General features: G+C 39.0%; 3 non-coding genes across 3 annotated transcripts; all 3 read left to right on the top strand.

Moving 5' to 3' along the window:
- The first annotated feature begins 9945 nt into the window (after positions 1-9945).
- Positions 9946-10041, top strand: trnai-uau (transfer RNA isoleucine (anticodon UAU)). The gene is made up of 2 exons: positions 9946-9983; positions 10006-10041. It is a non-coding gene; the product is annotated as a tRNA-Ile (tRNA).
- A 1971-nt stretch (positions 10042-12012) lies between these two features.
- trnai-uau (transfer RNA isoleucine (anticodon UAU)) lies at positions 12013-12108 on the top strand. The gene is made up of 2 exons: positions 12013-12050; positions 12073-12108. It is a non-coding gene; the product is annotated as a tRNA-Ile (tRNA).
- Positions 12109-16556: 4448 nt separating this feature from the next.
- On the top strand, positions 16557-16652 carry trnai-uau (transfer RNA isoleucine (anticodon UAU)). The gene is made up of 2 exons: positions 16557-16594; positions 16617-16652. It is a non-coding gene; the product is annotated as a tRNA-Ile (tRNA).
- The last annotated feature ends 208 nt before the right edge of the window (positions 16653-16860 follow it).

The raw sequence follows: 16860 nt of genomic DNA, 5'->3' as shown, positions 1-16860 counted from the left end.
ACGATAAGTTAAGTGACTATTTAAAAGTCACATGCAGGTTCAATAATGATAAATGAACCACAAAAGCCAAATTTATAAATCATGATTTTAGTAACTCTAATCTAAAGTAATCCTAACGCCTAAATCTCTCTTAGAATTACAAGAGAGCCAATTCTGTCATTTATTTATGCGGTCAAATTATAGTCTTCGCGTCAGTGATATTATAATGACAGTGCAAACAACCATTACTCATGTCACATTTAATATGCAAATAGAAAACCAAACACACACATTCACCTCCTGAAATGGCAATTTATCATTATATCATCAGGCTAAATCAGACAAAATGCAGTGCAACAACGAGAAACCCTCCTATACCGCAGCTAACCCACAACCGCACAAACACATACACACACACAAAAACACACCCTATTTACAGTTAATCTTCTATCTTCTGTCACTGGGTTCAAGAGCTTAAGTATGTGGCCAATTGTAAACTTTCCCTTTGACATTCATGATTAGACCTTTCATTGTCTGTACATCTCACTCCCTCCCACCCATCCAACTTCCATCTCTCTCCATGTCACACCCTTCACTCTCTCCCCTCCCCATCGCTCCTCCTCGCTGTCCTACTATCCTCAGATTCCGTGTCCCTGTCTTTGAGGCAATCTAGCTTCCATTGTGTTTGAGGTTTCATGGGGATTTCTGTTTGGTGAATGTTGTTGATTGGTTTATAATTAGTCAGAGTAGCTCCACTTTTACTGGGTTCAGTGAAAGGTTGTCTGAGAGTGGAGATGTCAACGAGCGGAGGGTCGGCTTAGCTCAGGAGGTAGAGCAGTTGTCTTGTAACTAGAACTCCGTTTGTGTGTGTGTGTGTGTGTGTGTGTGTGTGTGTGTGTGTGTGTGTGTGTGTGTGTGTGTGTGTGTGTGTGTGTGTGTGTGTGTGTGTGTGTGTGTGTGTGTGTGTGTGTGTGTGTGTGTGTGTGTGTGAGTAAGTATGTGTGGGACAACACAGAGCGCGTGACATGTGACTGCAGCCTGTGTTTGAACTAATGTGAGGTTTATATTTCCTGCAAGTCGACAAGTTTTCTGCCTACCTTGCATGTTTTGCTTCGAACGGGTTTGTGCGTCTGTGTTTACAACCAGGATCAACATCAATAAGGTTAATTGAAAGGGATCAGGGAACACATACCAAAAGGAGCAGCATTAACAACAATCCACTCCTCCTCTTCTTCCTCCTTGTCCTCCTCTACCTCATCTTCTCTCCCTGTTCTTCTTCGGACAGTAAAGGATAATGATGACAGCTGAACAGCAAGACAGCGGGTAAGACAGTGGTACTTTTAGATGTGAGAGAGTAAGAGAGTAGGACACTGATACATTTTGACAGTGGAGTCTTCATTCTCTAATGTTGGACTGTGTTTCAGTGTTGATCAGAGGTCTGATGCAACAAAGGGGCACTTCCTCTAATGACGCACACGCACATGCTTTTCATCAGCACACCTTATTACTCGTTACTTCGTTACTTCATTTAACCACTGGCGGCCTCTGTTCCTCCTCTTGAGGGAAATTTGTTTTTTAATTACGTGTCGTCTGCATACACTCGCTAACAGTTTGCTTCCAATAATTGTGCAGAGTCTGTCAGGGAGGGCTCTCGAATCGCTGCCAGCGGTCGTCAGCCAGGCTATTTCTTATACATAAATCATCTTTGATGACAACCCTTTCTACACCCACACTTCTTACCGGAATACTAGAAAACGTGTGTATGTGTGTGGAAGCTGCGGTTGGTTGATGGAGGCGACGGTAGCTTTGGTGGTGGTGGGGATGGTAGAGGTGATGGTGGTGGTGGTGATGGTAGAGGTGATGGTAGAGGTGATGGTGGTGGTGGTGATGGTAGAGGTGATGGTGGTGGTGATGGTAGAGGTGGTGGTGGTGGGGATGGTAGAGGTGATGGTGGTGGTGGGGATGGTAGAGGTGGTGGTGGTGGTGATGGTAGAGGTGATGGTGGTGGTGATGGTAGAGGTGATGGTGGTGGTGGGGATGGTAGAGGTGATGGTGGTGGTGGTGATGGTAGAGGTGATGGTGGTGGGGATGGTAGAGGTGATGGTGGTGGGGATGGTAGAGGTGATGGTGGTGGTGGTGATGGTGGTGGTGATGGTAGAGGTGATGGTGGTGGGGATGGTAGAGGTGATGGTGGTGGTGATGGTAGAGGTGATGGTGGTGGTGGTGATGGTGGTGGGGATGGTAGAGGTGATGGTGGTGGTGGTGATGGTAGAGGTGATGGTGGTGGGGATGGTAGAGGTGATGGTGGTGGTGGTGATGGTAGAGGTGGTGGTGGTGGGGATGGTAGAGGTGATGGTGGTGGTGGGGATGGTAGAGGTGATGGTGGTGGTGATGGTAGAGGTGATGGTGGTGGTGATGGTAGAGGTGATGGTGGTGGTGGTGATGGTAGAGGTGATGGTGGTGGGGATGGTAGAGGTGGTGGTGGTGGTGATGGTAGAGGTGATGGTGGTGGTGATGGTAGAGGTGATGGTGGTGGTGATGGTAGAGGTGATGGTGGTGGGGATGGTAGAGATGATGGTGGTGGTGATGGTAGAGGTGATGGTGGTGGGGATGGTAGAGGTGATGGTGGTGGGGATGGTAGAGGTGATGGTGGTGGTGATGGTAGAGGTGATGGTGGTGGTGATGGTAGAGGTGATGGTGGTGGTGATGGTAGAGGTGATGGTGGTGGTGATGGTAGAGGTGATGGTGGTGGGGATGGTAGAGGTGATGGTGGTGGTGATGGTAGAGGTGATGGTGGTGGGGATGGTAGAGGTGGTGGTGGTGGTGATGGTAGAGGTGATGGTGGTGGGGATGGTAGAGGTGATGGTGGTGGGGATGGTAGAGGTGATGGTGGTGGTGGGGATGGTAGAGGTGATGGTGGTGGTGATGGTAGAGGTGGTGGTGGTGGTGATGGTAGAGGTGATGGTGGTGGTGATGATGGTAGAGGTGATGGTGGTGGGGATGGTAGAGGTGATGGTGGTGGTGATGGTGATGGTGGTGGGGATGGTAGAGGTGATGGTGGTGGTGGTGGTAGAGGTGATGGTGGTGGTGATGGTAGAGGTGATGGTGCTGGTGATGGTAGAGGTGATGGTGGTGGTGATGGTAGAGGTGATGGTGGTGGTGATGGTAGAGGTGATGGTGGTGGTGATGGTAGAGGTGATGGTGGTGGTGATGGTAGAGGTGATGGTGGTGGTGATGGTAGAGGTGATGGTGGTGGGGATGGTAGAGGTGATGGTGGTGGTGATGGTAGAGGTGATGGTGGTGGTGATGGTAGAGGTGATGGTGGTGGTGATGGTAGAGGTGATGGTGGTGGTGATGGTAGAGGTGATGGTGGTGGGGATGGTAGAGGTGATGGTGGTGGGGATGGTAGAGGTGATGGTGGTGGTGATGGTAGAGGTGATGGTAGAGGTGATGGTAGAGGTGATGGTGGTGGGGATGGTAGATGGTAGAGGGATGGTAAAACACCGATCAGCAGTAACACTGGGGACCAACCTACACTGAGACACATACACACATACACACACACACACACACACACACACACACACACACACACACACACACACACACACACACACTGAGACCGCATAACACAACAATAGAATACCCACACACACATACACACACACACTCACACGAACACGCACGCACACATACCCTCTCTCTCTCTCTCACACTCACACACAAACACATGCACGCACATACAAACGGTACATTTGTTCTACTTATGTTCCCACTGCATGTGCCGGACATCATATCATGATAAATACAATAATAATATAATATAATCTATAGTATATAATATGTCAGAGCAGCTTGCCCCTCCAGAATAATTCATCCTCCGCAAATCAACTGACTCCCTGATATCAGTTCACCTCTAGGTGTCCTCGACGTCCGCCTGTCCTCGTTGTGTTTTATAGACGCACACACACAAACGCACACACACACACACGCACGCACGCATGCATGCAAACGCAATTTAAATCTTTATTTTATTTCTTTATTATCTTGTGAATAAAGATGGTTTGATCATGTGACATCCATCCAGCCGTCCGGGAGCTGTGCTGTCACATGAAGACCTCATAGACCCTGACTATCCCCATTCACACACGCACGCACGCGCGCGCACACACGCACACACGCACACACACACACACACACACACACACACACACACACACACACACAAACAGAACCCGTTCTTATAAATTCTTATAAGCCATTTTGCAATGAAACCCTTTCATGCACTATTACACAGGCCAATGTATTGATCCTCACAGCCTTCCATCAACAATCGATCGTAGAAGTGACTCTGGCATGACCGATGCCATTTGCTGGGCCCTACCCCCCAGCCCGTCCCTCACAGAGTAATGTTTTCAATTTACATGCACACATTTAAATGTATTCCATTGTATTTGAAACTCATATCATAGTATTCAATTGTATTGCAACTATTGTGGCGTTTATTATTATGTTGTAAGTTGTAACTTATTTTACATATGTGAGTTGTAAATGGGTGTCATTCATACAGTGAGTTCTAAATCAGATTCATAAAAAACTTTTCAGTATATTTTTTATTTTCTCTTATTTTTATTGTATTCTTGAGGATGATCAAGATCTGCAATTTCCAGAGAAATGGGAAAAGAAAGGATAGTTTGTTTGTATCAGACATTTTATCAGATTCTGGAATACGGTATGTTTCTTAATTTTTTTCTACTGATTATAGACAATTGTAATTTTTATGATCCCTGCTGAGATAAAACAACACATTTTTATGATTTCACTTAATTACCCAAAATCCTCCGGTCGTGCTATAACATCTGCTTGAGTGTGATAACGTGTTATGAGTTTCAAAGCACTGGTTGCTCTACAAACTCCAGTTGGGTTTACCTCACAAGTTGTGAGGTCAGTAAAAAATAGTAGGAATAGGAATAGTAGGAATCCAATTTTTTACTTGGGAGCACCTGTCCATCCTACAAACTTGGTTTGAGGGTCCATGTTTGGTATGAGGGTTAGTGTTTGAGTTTAGAGATCGGGTTTGGTTGTTGGGTTAGTGTTTGGTTTTAGAGTTAGGGTTTGGTTGTCGGGTTAGTGTTTGGTTTACAGGGTTAGAGTTAGTGTCTGGTTTTATGTTAGGGTTGGATTTTAGGGTTTGGTTTTAGCATTTAGGTTTAGGGTTGATGTTTTCAGTTAGTGTAAAGGTTCAGGGCTTAGATTTAGGTTCAAGGGTTAGGGTTTGCTATTCGGGATAGTTTCACAGCTTAGTTTAGGGTTTAGGATGAGTTTTGGGATCAAGGATCCCCTGGCGCCATCTGGTGGTGCCAGGGGGAAATCACTGCTACGCGCCTCTAAAAAAAAAGAAAGAGAAAAAAAAGGGCTTCAAATAAATAAAGGAAATAACCTTAAGGGTTATATAATAAATTGGGCAACCATAAAAGGTAAAAAGACTATTGAAGTAGAAATAATAAGTAGATAAAATGGTTAACATTTATGGATATCTGCAGGGCATCATCAACGCATCAAAAACGTAAGGTTTGGTCTTTGGGTCTGCTTCTAGGGTTTACTTTTAGGATTGGTTTTAGGGGTAGTTTGCTTTAGTGGTTGACTTTCGGAGTGTGGCTTGGTTTTAGGGTTGGGGTTTGAGTCTAGCAGAAAATCAAAGGGTCTGGGTTAATTTTTGGTTCTAGGGTGAGGTTATGGATCAAGGATCCCCTAGTTCACTATTATATAATGTATATATATATAAAGATACTAGTGGATATTTCATGTCAGTTCAAAATGCAGAGCTATTTGTCCAACTCTATCTACCAATATGACTTAAGTGGACTTAGAGAGACAGGTTTGAGATATGATGTTGGAGGAAGTGGTAATATAAGAGTTTGATATATTTGTTTATGGGATATTTTTCTAAATTCTCTCTCCATCTTATTTCTCAATTAACTCGATCTTCCTATCTTCTCATTCTCACTCTTTGTTCTCGTTTATCTCTATTCCTTATTCCCTCCATCATCCCTCCAAATCATTATTTCCCTTTTTTTGTTCCCTTGATTTTCTTTAGAAATGTTCTACATTCCTCAAACTCTCCGTCCTTTTTTCTTGTAGGCTACTCTCAATTTAGGATTTCTCATTCTCCAATATTTTGGTGTTTTTTGTACTTTTCCTTTCACTTCTTTCTCTTTCTATCTTATTCGATTTTCTTCTTTTCCCCTCAACTTTTTGTTCTTTCACTTTTTCTCGATGACTGGGGAGTAAAAAGATGGAGTAATGTTCAATCAAGGAAATGATGAGGAAAAAAAATTGGGACAATGATATTCGAGAAGAAAGGCGGAAGGAGATGATTATGGAGATCGAGGAACAAGATATTGTGAATGAGAGAAAAATATGGAAAATTTAAAAAAGTCCCCAAAAAGGACAAGAAAGAAGCTAGAGAGAACCAAAGATCGACCAAAAGATGAGAAAATATGGAGACAAGAAACTCCAAAAAGATAATAAGACAATTGATGGAGAACGAGAAATCGGGAAAAGGAGAAATATAATGGAGAAAGAGAATACAAGAAAAAAGATGGAACCCTTCCCCAAAAACCAAACCCGAATAGGAATCCCCAACGGTAGTTCCAAAACCTAAAACCCAATGAATAAGAACCCTTAACCCAAGAACCCAAACCTTTAAAACCGAACCCATAGGAACCCCTTTATCCTAATCCCAACCCTAGGACTGAAAAGCAAACCCTTAATCCAAACCAATTGTACTCCTGGCCCTAACCACATAACCCAAACCCAAACCGTAAAACTATGAAGACATTTACGAGACTTACCAGACAGACAAATGGTGAATACACTCTACACCAGACCCACAACCCATCTTGTACTTATTCTGTGGGAATATCATACACATGTGCTGGGGCTTCTTGAAGCTGTAAGCAACAATTCGGTGCACTGCGATGCATTATTCTGGAATTTTTAAAGAGGACAAACTGTTACCCCATGTTTTATTGGATACATTTCGACAGTGTTACCCCTTTTTTTCCCATGATGACTGATGAAAAACAACAGTGTTACCCCTTATATAAGGACAATTTTATTCGAGAAGAAAGGCGGAAGGAGATGATTATGGAGATCGATTATTATATAACCTTAAGGGTTATATAATAAATTGGGCAACCATAAAAGGTAAAAAGACTATTGAAGTAGAAATAATAGTGTTTCGACAGTGTTACCCCTTTTTTTCCCATGATGACTGATGAAAAACAACAGTGTTACCCCTTATATAAGGACAATTTTATTCGAGAAGAAAGGCGGAAGGAGATGATTATGGAGATCGATTATTATATAACCTTAAGGGTTATATAATAAATTGGGCAACCATAAAAGGTAAAAAGACTATTGAAGTAGAAATAATAAGTAGATAAAATGGTTAACATTTATGGATATCTGCAGGGCATCATCAACGCATCAAAAACGTAAGGTTTGGTCTTTGGGTCTGCTTCTAGGGTTTACTTTTAGGATTGGTTTACTTTTACGACCTATTTTATTTTTTTAAATATGTGTTTTTTTCATGACGACCAATAAAATACGACAGTGTTACCCCTTATATTTTATTTGACAAAGACAACAGTGTTACCCCTTATGTTTTTTTTCATGACGACCAATAAAAAAACAACAGTGTTACCCCTTATGTTTTTTTTCATGACGACCAATAATAAACGACATTGTTACCCCTTATGTTTTTTTTCATGACGACCAATAAAAAAACAACAGTGTTACCCCTTATGTTTTATTTGACAAGGACAATTTATTTTATTTTTTTAAATATGTGTTTTTTTCATGACGACCAATAAAATACGACAGTGTTACCCCTTATATTTTATTTGACAAAGACAACAGTGTTACCCCTTATGTTTTTTTTCATGACGACCAATAAAAAAACAACAGTGTTACCCCTTATGTTTTTTTTCATGACGACCAATCAAAAACAACAGTGTTACCCCTTATGTTTTTTATCATGACGACCAATAAAAAAACAACAGTGTAACCCCTTATGTTTTTTTTCATGACGACCAATAACAGTGTTAAAAAAAAATAAAAAAACATCAGTGTTACCCCTTATGTTTTTTTTCATGACGACCAATAAAAAAACAACAGTGTTACCACTTATGTTTTTTTTCATGTCGACCAAAGAAAAACGACAGTGTCACCCCTTATGTTTTTTATCATGACGACCAATAAAAAAACAACAGTGTTACCCCTTATGTTTTTTTTCATGACGACCAATAACAGTGTTAAAAAAATAATAAAAAAACATCAGTGATACCCCTTATGTTTTTTTTCATGACGACCAATAAAAAAACAACGGTGTTACCCCTTAAGGTTTTTTTCATGACGACCAAAGAAAAACGACAGTGTCACCCCCTCATGTTTCATTTGATAAAAACGAGTGTTACCCCCTATGTTTTAATTGATAAATATCGACAGTGTTACCCCTTATGTTTTTTTCATGACGACCAATAATAAACGACAGTGTTACCCCTTACGGTTTTTTTCATGACGACCAAAGAAAAACGACAGTGTCACCCCTCATGTTTCAATGGATAAAACGACAGTGTTACCCCCTATATTTTAATGGATAAATATCGACAGTGTTACCCCCTATGTTTTTTTCATGACGAACGATAAAAAAGGACAGTGTTACCCCTTGTGTTTTTTTTCATGACGACCAAAGGAAAACAACAGTGTTATCCCCTATGTTTTATTTGATAAATATCACCAGTGTTACCCCTTATGTTTATTTCATGACGGCCGATAAAAATCGACAGTGGTACCCCTGTCAACGTTTTTGCGGGGATCCGAACCTGAGCTGTTTAGAGTGTTAACCCCCGAACTTATCAATGCACCATCAAGACACAGAATGAAGTCATCACAATGGTTATACTTGACTTTATAATTCGCATGAAATAGAGATAAGAGTCTTCCAACAGAAGACATCAACCAGACTTGAACCCCGGTCTCCAGGCGGTTAGCTCACAGCTCTCTCCACTTCCCACTGAGATTTGTAATTTTATTTTTCTGAGGTTATATATGACAAGAAAAAAAAGATATTGTGTTTTCCACAGAAATTGAGCTGCGGTCGCCAGTGGGTTAGGCAGAGTGCACTCCACTGCACCACTGAGGCAATGACAGTACACAATGATCAATCATCAATAAAGAGGATATACATGACATTAAAATGTATGTGTGTATTTCTATTATTTCCCTTATATTCTATTTGACAAAGTCAACAGTGTTACCCCTTATGTTTTTTTTCATGACGACCAATAAAAAACAACTGTGTTACCCCTTATGTTTTTTTTCATGACGACCAATAAAAAACAACAGTGTTACCACTTATGTTTTTTTTCATGACGACCAATAAAAAAACAACAGTGTTACCCCTTATGTTTTATTTGACAAGGACAATTTATTTATTTTTTTTAAATGTGTTTTTTTCATGACGACCAATAAAAAAACAACAGTGTTACCCCTTATGTTTTTTTTCATGACGACCAATCAAAAACAACAGTGTTACCCCTTATGTTTTTTTTCATGACGACCAATAAAAAAACAACAGTGTTACCACTTATGGTTTTTTTCATGACGACCAATAAAAAACAACAGTGTTACCCCATATGTTTTTTTTCATGACAACCTCATGTTTCATTTGATAAAAACAACAGTGTTACCCCCTATGTCTTAATTGATCAATATCGACAGCGTTACCCATTAGAGCTCAGCTCTTTCAGAATGAAATATGATCACATAAACCCTTCTGTGCATTCAATGTACATTACCTTATATGTATGGATATATTCACAACTGTTGGTTTTTTTTTGGTTCAATGTTTAGATTAACATCAAATAATAATCAAATCATCAAGTCAATATCTAAAGTAGTGCTCCAGTGGCGCAATCGGTCAGCGCGCGGTACTTATAAGACAGTAACCTGCAGCAAGTCATGCCGAGGTTGTGAGTTCGAGCCTCACCTGGAGCAAGCATTAGCTTTGTTGAAGATAGTTTAGGACTACTGGACTTCTTCTGTAAAGTAACAATGTTGAATGTGTAACATGACATAACATTTATGGTTCAAGCCATAATTAGATCTCTTGGACTCTGCATGGCCTCAAATCGAACATCGACCAGACATAGTGAATGTTGGTTTAATCCAGGCTTCTGTCAATAAGACAGAATTTGTTCATGTGAACAGATTGTGACTTTACAGAAGAAGTCCAATAGTCCTTAACAAAGCTAATGCTTGCTCCAGGTGAGGCTTGAACTCACAACCTCGGCGTGCAGGTCACTGTCTTATAAGTACCGCGCACTGACAGTGTTACCCCTTATATTTTATTTGACAAAGACAACAGTGTTACCCCTTATGTTTTTTTTCATGACGACCAATAAAAAACAACAGTGTTACCCCTTATGTTTTTTTCATGACGACCAATAAAAAACAACAGTGTTACCCCTTATGTTTTTTTTCATGACGACCAATAAAAAAACAACAGTGTTACCCCTTATGTTTTATTTGACAAGGACAATTTATTTTATTTTTTTAAATATGTGTTTTTTTCATGACGACCAATAAAATACGACAGTGTCACCCCTTATATTTTATTTGACAAAGACAACAGTGTTACCCCTTATGTTTTTTTTCATGACGACCAATAAAAAAACAACAGTGTTACCACTTATGGTTTTTTTCATGACGACCAAAGAAAAACGACAGTGTCACCCCCTCATGTTTCATTTGATAAAAACGAGTGTTACCCCCTATGTTTTAATTGATAAATATCGACAGTGTTACCCCTTATGTTTTTTTTCATGACGACCAATAATAAACGACAGTGTTACCCCTTATGTTTTTTTCATGACGACCAATAAAAAACAACATTGTTACCCCTTATGTTTTTTTTCATGACGACCAATAAAAAAACAACAGTGTTACCCCTTATGTTTTTTTTCATGACGACCAATAAAAAAACAACAGTGTTACCCCTTATGTTTTATTTGACAAGGACAATTTATTTTATTTTTTTAAATATGTGTTTTTTTCATGACGACCAATAAAATACGACAGTGTCACCCCTTATATTTTATTTGACAAAGACAACAGTGTTACCCCTTATGTTTTTTTTCATGACGACCAAAGAAAAACGACAGTGTCACCCCCTCATGTTTCATTTGATAAAAACGAGTGTTACCCCCTATGTTTTAATTGATAAATATCGACAGTGTTACCCCTTATGTTTTTTTTCATGACGACCAATAATAAACGACAGTGTTACCCCTTATGTTTTTTTCATGACGACCAATAAAAAACAACATTGTTACCCCTTATGTTTTTTTTCATGACGACCAATAAAAAAACAACAGTGTTACCCCTTATGTTTTTTTTCATGACGACCAATCAAAAACAACAGTGTTACCCCTTATGTTTTTTTTCATGACGACCAATAAAAAACAACAGTGTTACCCCCCATGTCTTAATTGATCAATATCGACAGCGTTACCCCTTATGTTTTTTTCATGACGACCGATAAAAAATGACAGTGTTACCCCTTATATTTTATTTGACAAAGACAACAGTGTTACCCCTCATGTTTTTTTCATGACGACCGATAAAAAACGACAGTGTTACCCCTCATGTTTCATTTGATTAAAACGAGTGTTACATAAGCATTGGATTTGAACAAAATTGAGCTTCAAAATCTCAGTTCGAAGAACTTTGCATTGCATTCATGTCTTGAGAGCAGATGAAGGGATGACCACGAACCACCAGAGGGCAGCAAACCCATTAGAGCTCAGCTCTTTCAGAATGAAATATGATCACATGAACCCTTCTGTGCATTCAATGTACATTACCTTATATGTATGGATATATTCACAACTGTTGGTTTTTTTTTGGTTCAATGTTTAGATTAACATCAAATAATAATCGAATCATCAAGTCAATATCTAAAGTTGTGCTCCAGTGGCGCAATCGGTCAGCGCGCGGTACTTATAAGACAGTAACCTGCAGCAAGTCATGCCGAGGTTGTGAGTTCGAGCCTCACCTGGAGCAAGCTTTAGCTTTGTTGAAGATAGTTTAGGACTACTGGACTTCTTCTGTAAACTAACGATGTTAAATGTGTAACATGACATAACATTTTTGGTTCAAGCCATAATTAGATCTCTTGGACTCTGCATGGCCTCAAATCGAACATCGACCAGACATAGTGAATGTTGGTTTAATCCAGGCTTCTGTCAACAAGACAGAATTTGTTCATGTGAACAGATTTTTACTTTACAGAAGAAGTCCAATAGTCCTTAACAAAGCTAATGCTTGCTCAAGGTGAGGCTTGAACTCACAACCTCGGCGTGCAGGTTACTGTCTTATAAGTACCGCGCACTGACAGTGTTACCCCTTATATTTTATTTGACAAAGACAACAGTGTTACCCCTTATGTTTTTTTTCATGACGACCAATAAAAAACAGTGTTACCCCTTATGTTTTTTTCATGACGACCAATAAAAAAACAACAGTGTTACCCCTTATGTTTTATTTGACAAGGACATTTATTTATTTATTTTAAATATGTGTTTTTTTCATGACGACCAATAAAATACGACAGTGTTAACCCTTATACTTTATTTGACAAAGACAACAGTGTTACCCCTTATGTTTTTTTTCATGACGACCAATAAAAAAACAACTATGTTACCCCTTATGTTTTTTTTCATGACGACCAATCAAAAACAACAGTGTTACCCCCGTATGTTTTTTTTCATGACGACCAATAAAAAAACAACAGTGTTACCCCTTATGTTTTTTTTCATGACGACCAATAAAAAAACAACAGTGTTACCCCTTAAGGTTTTTTTCATGACGACCAAAGAAAAATGATAGTGTCACCCCCTCATGTTTCATTTGATTAAAACGACAGTGTTACCCCCTATGTTTTAATTGATAAATATCGACAGTGTTACCCCTTATGTGTTTTTTTCATGACGACCAATAAAATAAGACAGTGTTACCCCTTATATTTTATTTGACAAAGACAACAGTGTTACCCCTTATGTTTTTTTTCATGACGACCAATCAAAAACAACAGTGTTACCCCTTATGTTTTTTTTCATGACGACCAATAAAAAAACAACAGTGTTACCCCTTATGTTTTTTTTCATGACGACCAATAAAAAAACAACAGTGTTACCACTTATGGTTTTTTTCATGACGACCAAAGAAAAACGACAGTGTCACCCCCTCATGTTTCATTTGATAAAAACGAGTGTTACCCCCTATGTTTTAATTGATAAATATCGACAGTGTTACGCCTTATGTTTTTTTTCATGACGACCAATAAAAAAACAACAGTGTTACCCCTTAAGGTTTTTTTCATGACGACCAAAGAAAAACGAGTGTCACCCCCTCATGTTTCATTTGATAAAAACGACAGTGTTACCCCCTATGTTTTAATTGATAAATATCGACAGTGTTACCCCTTATGTGTTTTTTTCATGACGACCAATGAAATAAAACAGTGTTACCCCTTATAGTTTATTTGACAAAGACAACAGTGTTACCCCTTATGTTTTTTTTCATGACGACCAATAAAAAAACAACAGTGTTACCCCTTATGTTTTATTTGACAAGGACAATTTATTTATTTTTTTTAAATATGTGTTTTTTTCATGACGACCAATAAAATACGACAGTGTCACCCCTTATATTTTATTTGACAAAGACAACAGTGTTACCCCTTATGTTTTTTTTCATGACGTCCAATAAAAAAACATCAGTGTTACCCCTTATGTTTTTTTTCATGACGACCAATAAAAAAACAACAGTGTTACCACTTATGATTTTTTTCATGACGACCAAAGAAAAACGACAGTGTCACCCCCTCATGTTTCATTTGATAAAAACGAGTGTTACCCCCTATGTTTTAATTGATAAATATCGACAGTGTTACCCCTTATGTTTTTTTTCATGACGACCAATAATAAACGACAGTGTTACCCCTTATGGTTTTTTTCATGACCAAAGAAAAACGACAGTGTCACCCCTCATGTTTCAATGGATAAAACGACAGTGATACCCCCTATATTTTAATGGATAAATATCGACAGTGTTACCCCTTATGTTTTTTTCATGACGAACGATAAAAAAGGACAGTGTTACCCCTTGTGTTTTTTTTCATGACGACCAAAGGAAAACAGTGTTATCCCCTATGTTTTATTTGATAAATATCACCAGTGTTACCCCTTATGTTTATTTCATGACGGCCGGTAAAAAACGACAGTGGTACCCCTGTCAACGTTTTTGCGGGGATCCGAACCTGAGATGTTTAGAGTGTTAACCCCCAAACTTAACAATGCACCATCAAGACACCGAATAAAGTCATCACAATGGTTATACTTGACTTTATAATTCGCATGAAATAGAGATAAGAGTCTTCCAACAGAAGACATCAACCAGACTTGCACCCCGGTCTCCAGGCGGTTAGCTCACAGCTCTCTCCACTTCCCACTGAGATTTGTAATTTTATTTTTCTGAGGTTATATATGACAAGAAAAAATAGACATGATAGCATTACGTTTAAAATTAAAGATATTGTGTTTTCCACAGAAATTGAGCTGCGGTCGCCAGTGGGTTAGGCAGAGTGCACTCCACTGCACCACTGAGGCAATGACAGTACACAATGATCAATCATCAATAAAGAGGATATACATGACATTAAAATGTATGTGTGTATTTCTATTATTTCCCTTATATTTTATTTGACAAAGACAACAGTGTTACCCCTTATGTTTTTTTTCATGACGACCAATAAAAAAACAACTGTGTTACCCCTTATGTTTTTTTTCATGACGACCATGTGAGGGACCGGCGTGGTCGCCCCACGTATCTGGGATACGGCCAACTGGGAATTCTGAGTGTGGGCAACGGACAGAGGACTAAGAAAAAAGTGAAGTTTTAATGTCTCCAAAACATTCACACAAAAATCTAGCAACGTTTCAAATGTAAAGGAAATGACTGCATCCGTCAGCAAACATAAACTAAGAAAATATAACATAGCATAGCCTAACATGAATCTAGCATAGCGTTACTAGTACTGGCCTCACATCAAGCCAGCACCTACCCTCAGCCTCTCTAACACCAAATGAGCAGCCCTTAAATAGGGAAATGCCAATTGGCCCAATCAAGGCCGTATGGGCCAGACCATTAGTAGGGGGGGGGGGGAACATTCTTCACCGAAAGCTACATTACTATACTGCCCCCTACCGGGACGGAAGACTAACTTCCACCAGCCCAATCTAATATATATATATATATATATACACAATATAATAATAATAATAGCTCCAATGCGAGACAGTGAGAAGGGGGAGGATTTCACCTTCTCACAGACCAATAAAAAAAAACAGTGTTACCACTTATGGTTTTTTTCATGACGACCAATAAAAAACAACAGTGTTACCCCTTATGTTTTTTTTCATGACGACCTCATGTTTCATTTGATAAAAACAACAGTGTTACCCCCTATGTCTTAATTGATCAATATCGACAGCGTTACCCCTTATGTTTTTTTCATGACGACCAATAAAAAAACAACAGTGTTACCCCTTATGTTTTATTTGACAAGGACAATTTATTTATTTATTTTAAATATGTGTTTTTTTCATGACGACCAATAAAATACGACAGTGTTACCCCTTATATTTTATTTGACAAAGACAACAGTGTTACCCCTTATGTTTTTTTTCATGACGACCAATAAAAAAACAACAGTGTTACCCCTTATGTTTTTTTTCATGACGACCAATCAAAAACAACGGTGTTACCCCTTATGTTTTTTTTCATGACGACCAATAAAAAAACAACAGTGTTACCACTTATGGTTTTTTTCATGACGACCAATAAAAAACAACAGTGTTACCCCTTATGTTTTTTTTCATGACGACCTCATGTTTCATTTGATAAAAACAACAGTGTTACCCCCTATGTCTTAATTGATCAATATCGACAGCGTTACCCCTTATGTTTTTTTCATGACGACCGATAAAAAATGACAGTGTTACCCCTTATATTTTATTTGACAAAGACAACAGTGTTACCCCTCATGTTTTTTTCATGACGACCGATAAAAAACGACAGTGTGTTACCCCTTATGTTTCATTTGATAAAAACGACAGTGTTACCCCTCATGTTTCATTTGATTAAAACGAGTGTTACATAAGCATTGGATTTGAACAAAATTGAGCTTCAGAATCTCAGTTCGAAGAACTTTGCATTGCATTCATGTCTTGAGAGCAGATGAAGGGATGACCACGAACCACCAGAGGGCAGCAAACCCATTACAGCTCAGCTCTTTCAGGATTAAATATGATCACATGAACCCTTCTGTGCATTCAATGTACATTACCTTATATGTATGGATATATTCACAACTGTTGGGGTTTTTTTGGTTCAATGTTTTGATTAACATCAAATAATAATCGAATCATCAAGTCCATATCTAAAGTAGTGCTCCAGTGGCGCAATCGGTCAGCGCGCGGTACTTATAAGACAGTAACCTGCAGCAAGTCATGCCGAGGTTGTGAGTTCGAGCCTCACCTGGAGCAAGCATTAGCTTTGTTGAAGATAGTTTAGGACTACTGGACTTCTTCTGTAAAGTAACAATGTTAAATGTGTAACATGACATAACATTTATGGTTCAAGCCATAATTAGATCTCTTGGACTCTGCATGGCCTCAAATCGAACATCGACCAGACATAGTGAATGTTGGTTTAATCCAGGCTTCTGTCAATAAGACAGAATTTGTTCATGTG

This window comes from Gadus macrocephalus, chromosome 6 (assembly GCF_031168955.1).
Source record: "Gadus macrocephalus chromosome 6, ASM3116895v1".
Lineage (NCBI taxonomy): Eukaryota > Metazoa > Chordata > Actinopteri > Gadiformes > Gadidae > Gadus > Gadus macrocephalus.
This window is presented reverse-complemented; position numbering and strand designations above follow the sequence as displayed.